This window comes from Natrix helvetica (assembly GCF_964273705.1).
Source record: "Natrix helvetica genome assembly, chromosome: 7".
Classification (NCBI taxonomy): Eukaryota; Metazoa; Chordata; class Lepidosauria; order Squamata; family Natricidae; genus Natrix; species Natrix helvetica.
Window position 1 is genome coordinate 77,969,740 of NC_138558.1, and position 14,236 is coordinate 77,983,975.

Consider the following 14,236-nt stretch of genomic DNA (forward strand, 5'->3'; position numbering starts at 1 on the left):
GTCTCTTCCTCCGGCTTTCTCCTTCAGTGGACTATTGATCTGAATCCTGATCAATGCGATGTACACATTGAATTTTCAGGCGCATTTTATAAGCCAGTCCAGGCAGCCCTGGAGTATAATTCATAGTGACTTGTACCACAAACCCTGGGTATGAAATGACGGCGCATTTGCGAAAGGTTTATGGCTTAAGACTCTCTTCCCAATCAATAATGCAGGCAAACCCAATTTTTATGCACATGGCAAACACAACTACACAATGTGAATTTATGATTTTAAATTCTGCCCGAAACAGCCAAAGTGACTTTGTATTTGGTATTGTACAGTCAAAATGATTCCTTGGCTAAGACTTTTTTTTTTTTTCTGATGAATGAGTGCAAATGCTCCTCTCTCTCCTGCTCTTCACTCTCTGTGTGTACCTCACCTGCAATTTCACTTGATGGATAAGGAATTCAGAGGATCAATGCCTATGCAGTAACGGGAGCCCTCTTGTCTGCATTGTCTAATGAAGCTAAGCATTTGTGGCACACCGAATGGGTTAAATAAATATTTTCGCCCGGTTTCTCAGAATCTAGCCTAACAATGCCAAGAATATCTTTTAGATACCCGTTCATGACACATAATGATATTTTGATTTGTTTCCTCCCTACGCACTTCACTTCGCTCCCTTGTTAATAATTAAAGTGATGTATTGTTTAACTATAAATTCATTTTGTCATGTCACATTTGTAAGCTGATGGAAAGATGTTAATAAGTATCATTAAATGCCCAGATGGAGTTCTATTTAGTTTTTAAAAGAGAGAGAAAAGTCACGAGCTCCAATGAAATTAGAAGGAAGCCAAGCAAGGTGTGTCCCCTGATGAAGCTTGGAATGAAAAGATGAGAAAGTTGAAAGAGTGTTTGAAGATTTACTCCAACGCCCACCCGAACTATTTCAGGTTGACAACTATGACCAGATATTTTCTGTTCGGTTTGAGGATCTAAGTACCTTATGATAGGAGATGTAAATCCGTTAACTAATCTTACCCAGACAATAACACTCTTGCACCATTTGACCAAAGAAGTCCATGGAGATGATCCTGTTACAGTTGGCAAAATGTGGTTAGATTTTCTAAGCATTTTGGTCGCTAGAATTCTTGTTTGGATGAGATGATGGGAAGTTTTAAAACTTTTATTCTGTTGCTATGGAATATTTGAAGACATTTTATAATACTTTGCAAGACAATACCTCCTGAGATATTTTGAGATATTTTTTGTAAATTAGAACAGAAGCATTACATAGCTGTCCCAAAGGTGCTTTTTTCAAGAGGCAACTGGACTTTTTTGTTTTTCTTTGAAGGCATTTGAAGCTCTGAAGAAGCCTCTTGGATGAGAAGCGAAACACCTTCAAAGAAGGACAAGAAAGTTCTGTTGCCTCTTGAAAAAAGCACCTTTGGGACAACCATGGATGGCTGAGAACCTCCTGTGGTGCTTAGTGACTTCCAAGCTTTTAAGCTCTGCTTAAGCTAGAGAGCGAGGTATCTTTGTTTCTGTTCTTTGATTCAATGCCAGAGCTAGGGAGCTTGTGAGCATCTGCTCTTGAATATCTAAAGAGACTTTTCTATCTCCTTCCACTGAATTCCTGTCCCAGTTCCTTAGACAAATCATGACCTTGTTACCAAGTTGCTGTTCTTTGCATTGCGTTGACTTCCTTGTCGTTACATTATTATATAGGCAACCGTGTGAAATCACAGTTGCCACTCAACATCCAAAACCCTTGATTTGCTCTCTACTTCTAGCCTTCCATAGGAGGATTGCCTTCCATGTGAAGTGCCCTGCAGACATATCCGGAATACATTTAGGGAACCTTTTTGAATGCTAAGACCTGCTGTGTTAGCTCTCCTTTGAAGCAGGGCATTACATGGAAGGTGGCTAACAGGATCTTTTATATTATGGCCAGCTTGAGCCCAAGGGAAGGAAGAGTCAAACACGTCATCAGTCACGAGTCCCTTTGCTCCCACATGAGATCTAAGTCCAGCCCACCTTGAATGCCATTGACTCTTACCTGCCACCATTACTGCCGATTTGGTGAGCACAAAAGTTTTGCACACACAATCTCACTCACTTCTCATGCATGCATGTCAGATGCGTGCTCCATGAGCATGCACATTTGCACAAAAATACATCTGTGCATGCACAAAATGTTTTTAAAAAGAACAAAAATTACATTTGTGCAATTACAATTGTTCTGCGCGTGTGCAGAACCGAAAATCATGATGGCGGCCCCGTAGGAGAACTGGTTCAGGGGTGTGGCCCTGCCAGTTCCAACAACCCAGGCCTCCAAACCACTACTGGTTCGGCCGAACTGGTCCGAACTGGTAGGGACTCACCTTTGCCTGACACCAATTTGCTTGGGCCACTAGTAGTTCAGATTCTTGTAGATACCTTTAGTGTGCAAAAGATCTTTATACCCATTTGAACCTCCTCATTCTTCTGATTTCTCTGGCACTTGACAGCTCCAGAGTCATAGAATGCCCTCCAACTGGAAATCCAGCTAGTTCATTTCAGCATTATGTGAAGGCTTCATCCAAACTTTTGGGTTCAGTAACCAAAACCCTGCATTACTTTGCAACAGTGTGTTACAGTATCTCTTAAGGGCGTGTGATGGCTCAGCGGTTAAGACGTTGTGCTTTCCGAAGTTCAAGAACCGAGTGCTGTAAGATCGGGTGAGCTCCCTCTCCTCGGCCCAGATCCTGCCCACCTAGCAGTTCAAAAGCATGCAAATGTGAGTAGATAAATAGGTACCACTTCGGTGGAAACGTAACACCGTTCCATGCATCTTGGTGTATATCCATGCTAGCCACATGACCATGGAAGCATCTTTGGACACCACTGGCTCCCTTGAGGGACGCTGGGCTTGAGCCTATCGCTTTGATTTCAAGTCAAGTATTTGGACATAAGCATCTTCGTTTTCCTAGATGGACGATCCACCCCAAATTGTTTTGCATCTAGCAAACTCAGAAGAAAGGGAAAAGTCATTCCAAGCCCCCTCTGATGTCTGAATGTGGAGGCAGGAAGAGAAAGAAAGCTGTGAGTTATGCATTTGCTCCCTTCGGGGAGGAAAATCTGTGTTATTTTACCTATAGGGCCTCTGTTTCCAGTATGGTTTGTTTGTATATTTGTAACTAAAACAAATATTAAAGAGACAGAAGGCTTTTGTCTCTGCCTTTCAGTGTCTCTCCGACTTTCTCCCTCTGAAATAAAATAATCTGCTGCCTCCGGAGATTCTGACCACTTGAAAATATAGAGCGTGTAACAATAAAAGCCAACTTCCTCCTGTGTTCTGGCTAATTGATAGGTTCTACCTTTTTAGTGGAATCAAAAATCCCACCATGCCTAATGAAGACAACCTTTGTTTAAACATGAACAGAAATGAATATACAGTGAGGTTGCATCAACACACACAAACACGGATACACAGCAGAATAAAAATAAACAGGATATAGAAAATAATAAAATAATCAATAGTAAGGACTAATGTATCTGGACCTCCACTAGAGGGCAGCCAAGAGATATTGGGGACCAACTTTTTGCAGCCATCTAGTGGTCATCTAAGGTGGCTCAGTGGCGAAGACTCTGAGCTTGTCAATCAGAAAGGTCGGCAGTTCAGTGGTTCGAATCCCTAGCGCCGTGTAACAGAGTGAGCTCCTGTGACTTGTCCCAACTTCTGTCAACCTAGCAGTTCAAAAGCATGTGAAAATGCAAGTAGAAAAATAGGAACCACCTTTGGTGGGAAGGGAACAGTGCTCCATGCGCCTTCGGTGTTGATTCATGCCGGCCACATGGCCACGGAGACGCCTTCGGACAGTGCTGGCTCTCCGGCTTTGAAACAGAGATGAGCACCGCCCCCTAGAGTCGGGAACGACTAGCACAGATGTGCAAAGGTCATCTGGAGTTTTCTAGCCCTTTGGCTTCTAAAGGATCAGAAAGCTGAGAACCTACTTGGCCGTCTGGAAGTTAGGCAGTGCTGCCCAGAGGAACTGCCAAAGAGGTCCATCTCCTTGGGAATGTCCTCAGAGAAAGCCCATTAATACCAAACATGAAGTCCCAGGTGAAGAGCTACTCCTGACAGATATCATTTCAGCAGACTAAAAGCTTTGCCCTTTAGCTTGGTGGGAGGAAAACATCACAGAGCTGCTAAAACCTGCGTCTCCTGGAGAAACGGACCAACGCTGGAGAGGAAGCTCCGTTCTCCTGCCTTCAGTGGAGGGAAGTGTCAGGTCTTTGAAGCTGCTTTGAGTTTGAGCCTTCCAGAGAAACAGATGCCTGAACAAAGTGCAAGTGACATTCCCAAAATTGTATGATTAATGAGATCCCTTTGCCCAGCTCTGGTCTTGCTCAACTACATATCGCTGCCATGTGTGTGAAAACTGTCCAGATTAAACAATCCGGGACAGCTAAGTCAAGGCGCCTGGAGCCCCCATAATAATGCAGTGACTCTCTAGGAAGCAAATTGCACTTGAAAGAACCTGTAATGGAGAAGACTTTATAAGGTCGCCTGTGTTTGATTTACTAGTTTTATTCCCCGGTGCAGCTTTTCTGAGCCAGGGATTCATTTCCTACTAAATACTTTAAAAAATGCGGATTGCATCAATGAAACTTATTCTCCCTGTTGCACCTCATTGTGTAGCATCCCGTGGTTACAGGTTGCAGCTGACCGCTCTGTTTTCATCTGGGCTACGTCTTTTGGACCAGGATAATCAGTGCAAGGAGTTCTCAGCATGCAAGAGATGGTTTAATGATTGGTTGGGGCTACAATGGTACTAAAAGAAAAGTGATTTATGACCATTAATCTCATGGTCATATGATTCAATTCAGCCGCTTGGCAACTGACATGTAACTGTGACGGTTGCAGTGGCCACCTGACCCTTTTGGTGACCTTCTGACAAGCAAAGTCAAGATCCCTTTAGCAACTGCAGCGATTCACTTAAGAACTCTGAGAAGAAAGGTCGTAAAATCGGGCAAAACTCACTTAGCAACTTTTCTCATTTAGCAGCAGAAATAATGGGCTCAATTGTGGTCATAAGTCAAGGACTACCTGCAAGCACCTGGCTGACTTTTCCAGCCCAAACCCTACCATGTGTCCTCCAATTGTAATACGGACATTGTAGTAATATTAATCTTATATATGAATCGGTGACAGATGTCATTTAGTAGCTTTTATTCCTAAGTTCAATTATGCAAGAGGTGCAGTGGCTCAGTGGCCTAATGATGCTGGAGATGCTCTCAGCTCTGGCGGTTTGAGTCCCAGCACTGCATGGCAGGGTAAGCTCCCTTCACTCGCCTCAGCTTCTGTCGACCTAACAGTTCAAAAGCATGTTCTATGCAAGTAGATAAATAGGTATCACTTTGGTGGGGAGATGAGCTGGCGCTCTGTGCAGGCAGTTGGGTTCCAGCTGGCTCTGAACCTTCCCGGCACCTATTTGCAAGGAGGCTCCAGGGAGGGGGATCTTGGATGCTGCAGCAGAAGAGCCACTTATTGTCCTCCCATCTGGGGCCAAGTGGGCTCGCCTTCCTGTGGCTCACCTTGGGAAGTGTGGGAGTGTTTCCTACAACAGGTCTGGTAAAGTGGCAGCCAAACTACTACTCTGCAACGGCACTGTGGTCTCCTGGCTAACTAACATAAAGCCATATGCTGCTACTAATCATCATCATCATCATTATGCAAGGAGAATATAGTTTTGTGGTATCCTGCATCTTTAAGGAATCCCTTCAACAAACATTAAGGGTATTTTGCAAAAAAAAGTTCCCCTCTTTATCTAGTGTATTATCTCTACTGATTTATTCACACATGCAAATGAACCAAGCAATGAACTCACGCAGGAATCAGGCTTTTAGCAGAGAGCTAAATCAAACTCTGAGTTGTAGCCATGAGGTTTCAGCAAAGCATTTAGGAAACAAAGCATATTGGAAAAGTGAAGCTTATCATCTCGTTTTAATCCCAACTCATCTCATTATCATTGTTCCAATTATGGATAAGATGGATTTAACTCTTTCCCAATGTGATGATTGCTGAAATTTTCACCTGATATTTGTGCCTTTTTGTGATAGTTCATCACAAGCATCTTCATTTGCTGCTGATAGCTGGTATTTGAGATTGCTTTCAATATATCTATATATATCTATATATATTTAATCATACAATGTATTTACACATGTAGTAAGGCAGGAACTGGAACTGGACTATTCACTTATGAGTGAAGCTTCATGTTTATTTTTTTCAGTTTCCTCCACCTGAGGCAGGTAGAAGTTCTCAGGAGGCGACTTAGCCCCCCAAACCTCGTTCTGCCCCCCATATTGTCCTGTGTCCAGGTTTTCCCACGGAAATCCGATAAAAACTGTACTTGTGGTTTAAAATGGGCTCCGGGCTCTTCAGAGACTGCCGACTCGTGTTCTAGATCTGATCCTGAGAGCCTTTAATTCTGCATTTTAAGTGCAATCCAGAGACTTCCTTAGAGGGGTTTCTAAAAGTCTGCATGATTCCAGGACTGCACAATCAAAGCAGATTTCCAAAAGGAAGAAAGGAAATGATAATTGCAGGCATCGTCTTGGCTTTTTTCAATCCTCTCAACCCCTGCTGGTTGAGGCCCTACCTGGGACCGGGGTGGGGGGGGTGGGGGGGTTGCAGCTGAACATCACTCCAAATGACAGTCGGGTTGCATGGAATATTCTGAGTAGGCCCAGTTGACAGGCTCCTGACTATGTCGGTGAGCAATTAGGTCACCCCGGTTAAGACAAACAAATTGGCCTCTTTCTTCTGGCACATAAGGCCACAGCAGCCTCTCCTTGGGTGGAAGAGAGGACAAAATACAGGAAGGGAAGAAGCCCAGAATGATAACAAACTGTTCCTTTGAAGTCCTAAAAGTTATACAAAAAAATTCCTGTGGAAATGGAGAAACTATTTAGTGCAGGTCATTCCTTAAGCCTCCGATATTTTTATAAGCCAGAAAGTAACCATAATATTTCTTTATAAAGATCTTGTTGGGAAAGCTGAAGATATTTCTCTCTGCTGGGATCCTGTCTCTGCAGGTGGATGCCAGATGTTGGGCATTTTTCTAAAGAGTCTCTGATTACACGACTTACCTTTGTAGCATATTGTCTAGGCTACAGTGGGTAAATTGGGTTGTCAGTCGATCTAATGGCCGCATGGATTAAATATAAAATGGCATGAGATTAACTGATAACTACTGAAAACTCCCTGGAGAAGAGCCTAATGCTGGGAACGATGGAGGGCAAAAGAAGAAGAAGGGGACGGCAGAGAAGGAGGTGAAGTCACTGAAGCAGCCAGCGTGAGCTTCCATGGACTCCAGAGGATGGTAGAGGACAGGAGGTTCTGGAGGAACATGGTCCATGGGGTTGTGATGGGTCAGACACGACTTTGCAACTGACAACAGCAACTGAAAAGAGTATGGGGAGAGGTTCCTTGCAGAGGGTTGATCAGCCTTCCATTCTCCCCACCTCCTTCTCCTCCTCTTTTCTCCAAGGCAGCTGCTAGATATTACCCTTAATAGTAACATATAAGCAGAGGCTCCCCAACTTACTTTACCTTTTCTTATGAGGACACGTTGGTTCCGTGTACCAAAGTTACTCACTTACGTGCTGAGACCAATGGAACCCATCAAATCTCTCATGACTCAATTCTTATCTTCTGTGGAATTTTACAAGCCATGTAATATGAGAACAAGGCAATGTTTCTTTGGGGAGGGGTATCTCTTCCCCTCCCCGCTTGGTTCAACTTGTCCCATGACCACAATTCCCCTCGCTGCCAGTTGTCCTCGTTCTCACGTCCCATCAGCTGGCACATTTCTGGCTGGTGTGTCTTCTGGTGAGACACCATGATGTCCCTACATCCAATTGGCCAGGGTGACTTTTTCAGCAGCAACTACCCAACCGGGAGGCCCGTCCACGCCTACCTATTTGTGCCAAGCTGGCTGCACCAAGTCATCCATGCCGAGTCATCTGTGTTGAGCTGGCTTCACCCACTCCTCCATGCCAACCTGGCTGTTGTGAATCATCCTTTTCCACTCAAAATAATATGCCAAAAGTGGGTAGTGAGAAATTACTACTAGTCTGTAGTGGTGCAGGATCTCCTGCTTGAGCAGGGGGTTGGACTAGAAGACCTCCAAGGTCCCTTCCAGCTCTATTCTGATTGATGTTGATCTTTCAAAACCATTGGCCATTTTCAAGAAATCTGTTCTCTTGTGTGAAGTTTGCATAGCTCTAATTAATACTCCTTTAATTATGGTAATTGCTGTTTGGAAGTCTAACTTCAAAGTTCATATATATGCCTTAATGGGAGTGTTTGTGTGAATGGATTCCGTATGTCAATGAATGGGGAAATGCAAAAGGGTCTTCAACCAATTTCATCGTATTTGTTTCGTACAATGACAATAAAGGCTATATATCTACGCTGGAGTGTTAATCTTAAACAGAGATAATCTCAAAGATGGGAATAACTTTAAACAATTTCTACCTTACTTCCATTGGCAGTGGGAGTTTATATTTTGCAACGCAAATTGAGAGCTGCACATTAGGGGATGAAATGCAGGCGGGTTAAATTAGAATATTAACACGACGACAATCCTGCTGCTAGAAAATGTTTAAAATGACAACAGGCAGGGGAAAGCAACCGGTGGCGACGCCTGTTATAATTTCATGAAATAGGCCTCCTCTACTCTAAACACATTAATCCAAAGTTCATGAAATATGCAACACACGAACAATGTTGTATTCCTGGAGAATATCTTTAAATCGGTGATATTTCAAAAAGAGGGAAAGAACATTGGCTGAAAAATTGGCAAGCGCCTGGAAGGATTTTTTTTTTTACATAGGAAGGGTTTTACTGATGGTGTTTGTTTTACTTAACCAGGTAGCATCATCACTGTTTATACAAATGTCTCTCTAAGCAGAAAAACTGAATAAGCATGTCTAAAACATGATATTTCTTCTGAAGAATTGCAATGTCTTTAGAGATGCTATGAAACCTCTGCTCTCCTTCCTCTTCCTCTGCCTCTCTTCCCTGATGGGCTACTTTCGGATTCTTTATCTCTAGTTGATGTCATACAGACAGTCCTCAACTTCCAGCAGTTTGTTTAGTGACTGAAGCAATAATGACCCCAGGAAAAGTGGCTTATGATCATTTCTTCACCCTTACAACCATTGCAACATCCCAATGATCAAAATGTGGACCCTGGGCAATTGGTTCATATTTATGATGGTTGCAGTACCTCGGAGTTATGTGGTGTGGGGAAAAAAATCATAAATCCCTTTATTTTCAGGGCCGTTGTAACTTCACATGGTCGCTAAATGAACAGTCCTAAATCAAGGACGACACAGATACCTGCTGAAAAGTAATTCCACTGATTTCATTTGGGTTTATTTTTGTTTTAGGCAGACGTAAAATCTAAGCCTAGTTGGATTGGGTCTGATTCTGATTTCTTTTCTTTTTTTATGTACATCCTTATCATGCTAGGAATATTTCTTCCTAGTTTTTGGAGTGTTTCCAAAAGCAACAAGTGTCAATTTGTCCAATTTTTTTTCCCCATAAAGCTTTATGTTTCTACAAACATTCATTTGTGAATAATCCACATGCTGGAAGAATCTTAGAGTCTGAAGTTGCCTGTCTTATAGACGAAAGTTCAAACTGAAGGAAAGAAACTGTCATTTCTACCACTGTCTGTTAAATATTCAGAGAATTATCTTCATATGGTTGATCACGAATTCAGTTTTCTGCTCTGTTCTGGTCACTTGAGACTTACACCACCATTCCCACAAACTTTGCTGTGCTGTTTTTACCTCTGATTTCCAAGTCTATGATAGGTTTGCGATAATAAAAGGCATCCCAGTGAGACTGAAAATGTAGATTGTGTAAATTCACTTCTTCAGGAATGTCCATAATAATAAAACAGAGAGGCCTCACTTTAATAGGGAGAGAAAACGTTTGTTTTTCTTGAAATATTCATGACTGCCGTTTTAATTAAGCAGCATATATAGAAATATTTTATGGAAATATACTTAGTCTACTACTGGACTTTCCCCATCTCTCCTGGCTCCCTTTGTCTCTCTGTCTCTGTACTAATTCTGTGTATTAATTCTGATTTGCTCCCACATTCATTGCATTACTATATGCAAATCACACCAGTATTAAAAACGTACTTCTGATAAAAAGAAAATGCACACAGCATTTATGATTTACAAGGGATACATCATTTTTATTTTACCTCTATTCATGTTTTAGTTTTTAATCACATACTATTTGATTCATTTTGCTAGTTGTTAATGCATCATTTGTTTCACTCTGTTTTTGTTTTAATTTTCCTGGTCATTGAGTGAATAAATGCTATTACTGTAATTGATTTACATAGCATGTCTTTATTATTGCAATCTGAAGATTAAGCCTTGGAATCAATCTTGTGCAAGGCTCCTTTTGTCATTGTATAGACAAAATTGACCAACAAGTTTCTAGAAAGACAAACTATGCCATTCTCTGAATTTTTTTCTTATAGATCTATCAGAAGTCTTTGAAGGCACGCAACAAGTGTTCCATTTAAAATTGAGGTATTAAACATGATTAAAAATTGAAATATAGTGAAATCTGTTTAGGATGTTGCCAAGGTGTAACCACCGCTGAGTATAAATGCGTTAACAGCCAAATAAACATATTGAATATCACTGTAGTTCTTTTCTCGGTTTCAATTTCATTCTCTTTGTAATGATTCCTTTTTGTAATCTATAGAGAGCCGTGTTCCTGTCTCCCTCCTCCAAATTCTGTCATTGTAACTCATCTGTGATTATAAAGTTGTTCCTATAAGACAGCTATGCTTGTTGGAAATCAGCAGCAAATATAAATTTGGTGAAGAAGTTATTTTGTTCTTAGATGCACACCTCAACTAGATACTTTGGCAAAGATAATAATTCAGTCTGGAAAAAAATCAGAATGTCTACTTTGATTTAGGTCTCATTCAGAAGTAAAATTTATGCCTTCCATTACTTAGAATGGGAAAAACAACAATGACTGTATTTGCTTTTTTTAAGAATAGTATGAAAATTGCAGAGATTGGAATGAATAATAAAGATTGTCCAGTTTTGAAGATTTGGGAAAGAGAATTTAAGAGGAAGTGTCCATATGATGAAGATGTTTTGATACAGAATACCATTTTGGGACAAAAAAAAAGATTGGAATCTTTGTGCACAGAGAGTCTGGAAGACTCATAATAAAGATTTATTAATCCTGCTATTAGCTCACAATATTGATGAGAATTGCAAACATGGTAGAGGCAATCTTTAATAAGGATTGTATCCAGTTTCAGAGAAATACACTGTGTGGGATTTGAAATTAAACTGCCTTAAAATGTTCCTTTTGAGAAAAGCCCCTGCAAAGATTGATTTGGGATAGAATTAGAGCGTGTTGTAGCCCTTGTCTGTGACAGTTGGGGTAAAACCTACCAATTTTAGAATTGATGGTGCAAAGGAGCAAGATGTGACTATCCTTTCTGATATGGAAAAAAAATCTCAAAAGTGTTTTCTCTCAAGAGTTAGCGGAAAAATCACCGTTTAGATTTCAAAAAATTGAGATTTATTTTTTTAAAAGGAGGAGGAGGGGAAAGGGAAGAGGACAGGGGAGGAAGAGGATGGGGAGTGGGAGGGCAGAGAGGAGGATGAAGAGAGAGCAGGGAGGAAGAGAACAGAGAATGGAGGAAGAGAAGAGGGAAGAGAAGGACAGCGATAGGATTCAGCCAGATCGCACCTATTTGGGAGAACTGGTTGTTAACTTTCTAAGCAGTTTGGAGAAATGGTTGTTGGAAGGAATCTCATTTTGTTTTTTTCCACTTCACAGGGCTAATCCTGTAAGGAAGGCAGGAAGGAAACAGTTTGGTGTTGTTTCTAGCCTGATCTTTATTGCCCTGCTTACAGAAACTGTCTCTCTGGTTAACCCTTATGACATTGCAACAGCTAAGGCGAAGAAGCGCCCATCGACCTGAGTGACGTTCAGCTGGCCACGCCCACCTGGTCACATGACCACTGAGCCCCACCTACCCAGCTGGTCATTAGGGCAGAGAACCGGTGTTTAAATTATTTGAATCCCACCATAGAGGATAGAGAGGACAAGGAAGAAGAGAGGAAGAGGAAGGAACAACAAGGAGCAGGAGGAGGAGCAGGGGAAGAGGAAGGGGAGAAGGAGGAAGAGGAGAGGGAGGGTGAGGAAGAGGAAGATGGAAGGGGCGAAGAAGAAGGAAAGGAGGAGAAAGAAAAGTGAGGTTTAAAATTAGTACTGGAAACAAATCAATATACCCGCAGACGAAACAATAATTAGAAAGGTGCTCGAATGCGCAGACAAAATGACAATGGAACTAAAAGAAAGAGAAGAATCGGATTTCTATAAAATACGGAATAGAATTTATAAGTGGCTAGAAAACAGAAGCCAAAACAGGAAATAGAAGTCTTTATTTGTGGGTTTTTTTCCCAAACTAGTGTTGAATAAAAATTACCTAAAGTTACTAATTACTATCAAACTTTAAGTACTGACCACAATGTAAATGGTGATATGAGCTATTAATGGTATTGCAGGTGTTAGTACAACTGTTACTACATGATTATAGAAGTTAAAGCCCATAGGAAGGTGATGTAGAATGATGAACTATATGGTTAAGTTTGTCTTGTTTTGTTTTGTTTGTTGCATCTCTTTTTTGCTTTTAAAGGTAAAAATGTTTAATAAAAACTAGTTTTTAAAAAAATAAAATTAGTTTTGTAGCTTTGTATTGTTAACAGGTCTCAGCATGTTCCCGAGTTGAATTTAAAGTCCAATTTACATTGTTTCCTTTTATTGTGGTTGCCCATCCGGGGATTTGTCCACCTGTGAAAGGAACATCACATACTTGCAACAGGTTCAATTAGAGTCTTCCGCCCAAATCTAAACATTTTTCTACAGGGAAGCCTTAAAGTGGGAGGGGGAGGCATTTTTTTCTCTTTCCTTTTTCTGTCACTATCCTTACCAAAAAACCCCAACTGGTCTTGAAAGATTTGGATGCTTCCCTGCCCAAGGAGAATTTGCCAAACATTCCTTAAAAATCAACAAAAAATTGTGGTTTTAAGTATACCTCTGTTGAAGTGAATTCCAGAAATAAAATGAGTGTTATGGAGAAATGGTGTCCTTTCTTTTTCTTAAATTTGATAGCCCACTTCATTCAAAATGAATATAAGTTCTAGTATCAAAAGGGATTTAAAAAATATTTCTCTACTTTGGCTCTGATATTTGCCATTTCTGTATAAAATCCTGATGGCCAAAGAGATCTCGTTTCAATTTTCAAGCCAATTATTTTTCAGGACAGGACAGATCATAAAGTCAAATAGCATCCAATATGCAATCAGAATCTAAGGCAAAGCATCCCTCAAAGTTCCAATTTATTAAGAGAGCCATGTCGGCACATCTGGGAAAACTTCCAGGTTTCCCCACCTAGTTGAAAGTTCAAGATCCTGTCCCAACCCCCACAAGTCCAATCTCCCACTGCCACAAAGACAGATTCCTCCCATCTAGTTCTGTCCAGGTGCAGAGGCAAAGATGACCTTGGCTTTCTAAGAAGAATGTTGTTATGGCTACATATCACCCAACTAAATATAATCCCCCCTCCCGTTTTCCCACAGTAGAAAGTGTGGCAGGCCTGAAGTCCAAAAAGAAAAGATAGCATGCAGGCATGACCCATCCATTCATCTAATTCAATCTTTTGAATTCCTCATTGATGGTGACCCTAATGCCCATATATTTTAACCTTCATGAACAGTGTCCGTTGGTGCTGTTGGTTTTACCGCTGCTGCCATTGCTGTTATGAAAAATTATCTTTTCTGCGAGAAAAGATGTGACAGGTGGCCTAGCCTGACATTTTGGGTTCTCTGAGGACTTCGCTGAAGCCTTAGGACTTTCTGCAGGAACATGGACGGTGCCCCAAATACCAAACTCACCATTGCTTCAGACAGCTGGGAAACACGGTGGGCCAGTTCTCCACTGGAGCGCTCATTAAAAATGCTTGTCATTTTGCCTCAGCTCTGAGATAATTTTATGAAGCGCTCATTGTATTCTGAAGCAACCAGAATATCTTAATGAAATGAATGAGCTTGGCTTGGAGTAGCCGGATGGGACCTCAGAGGGTAGCATTTTGTGGTGGGTATTAACCCTCCACAGAAAGAAAGAGTTTGGATTCCCCCA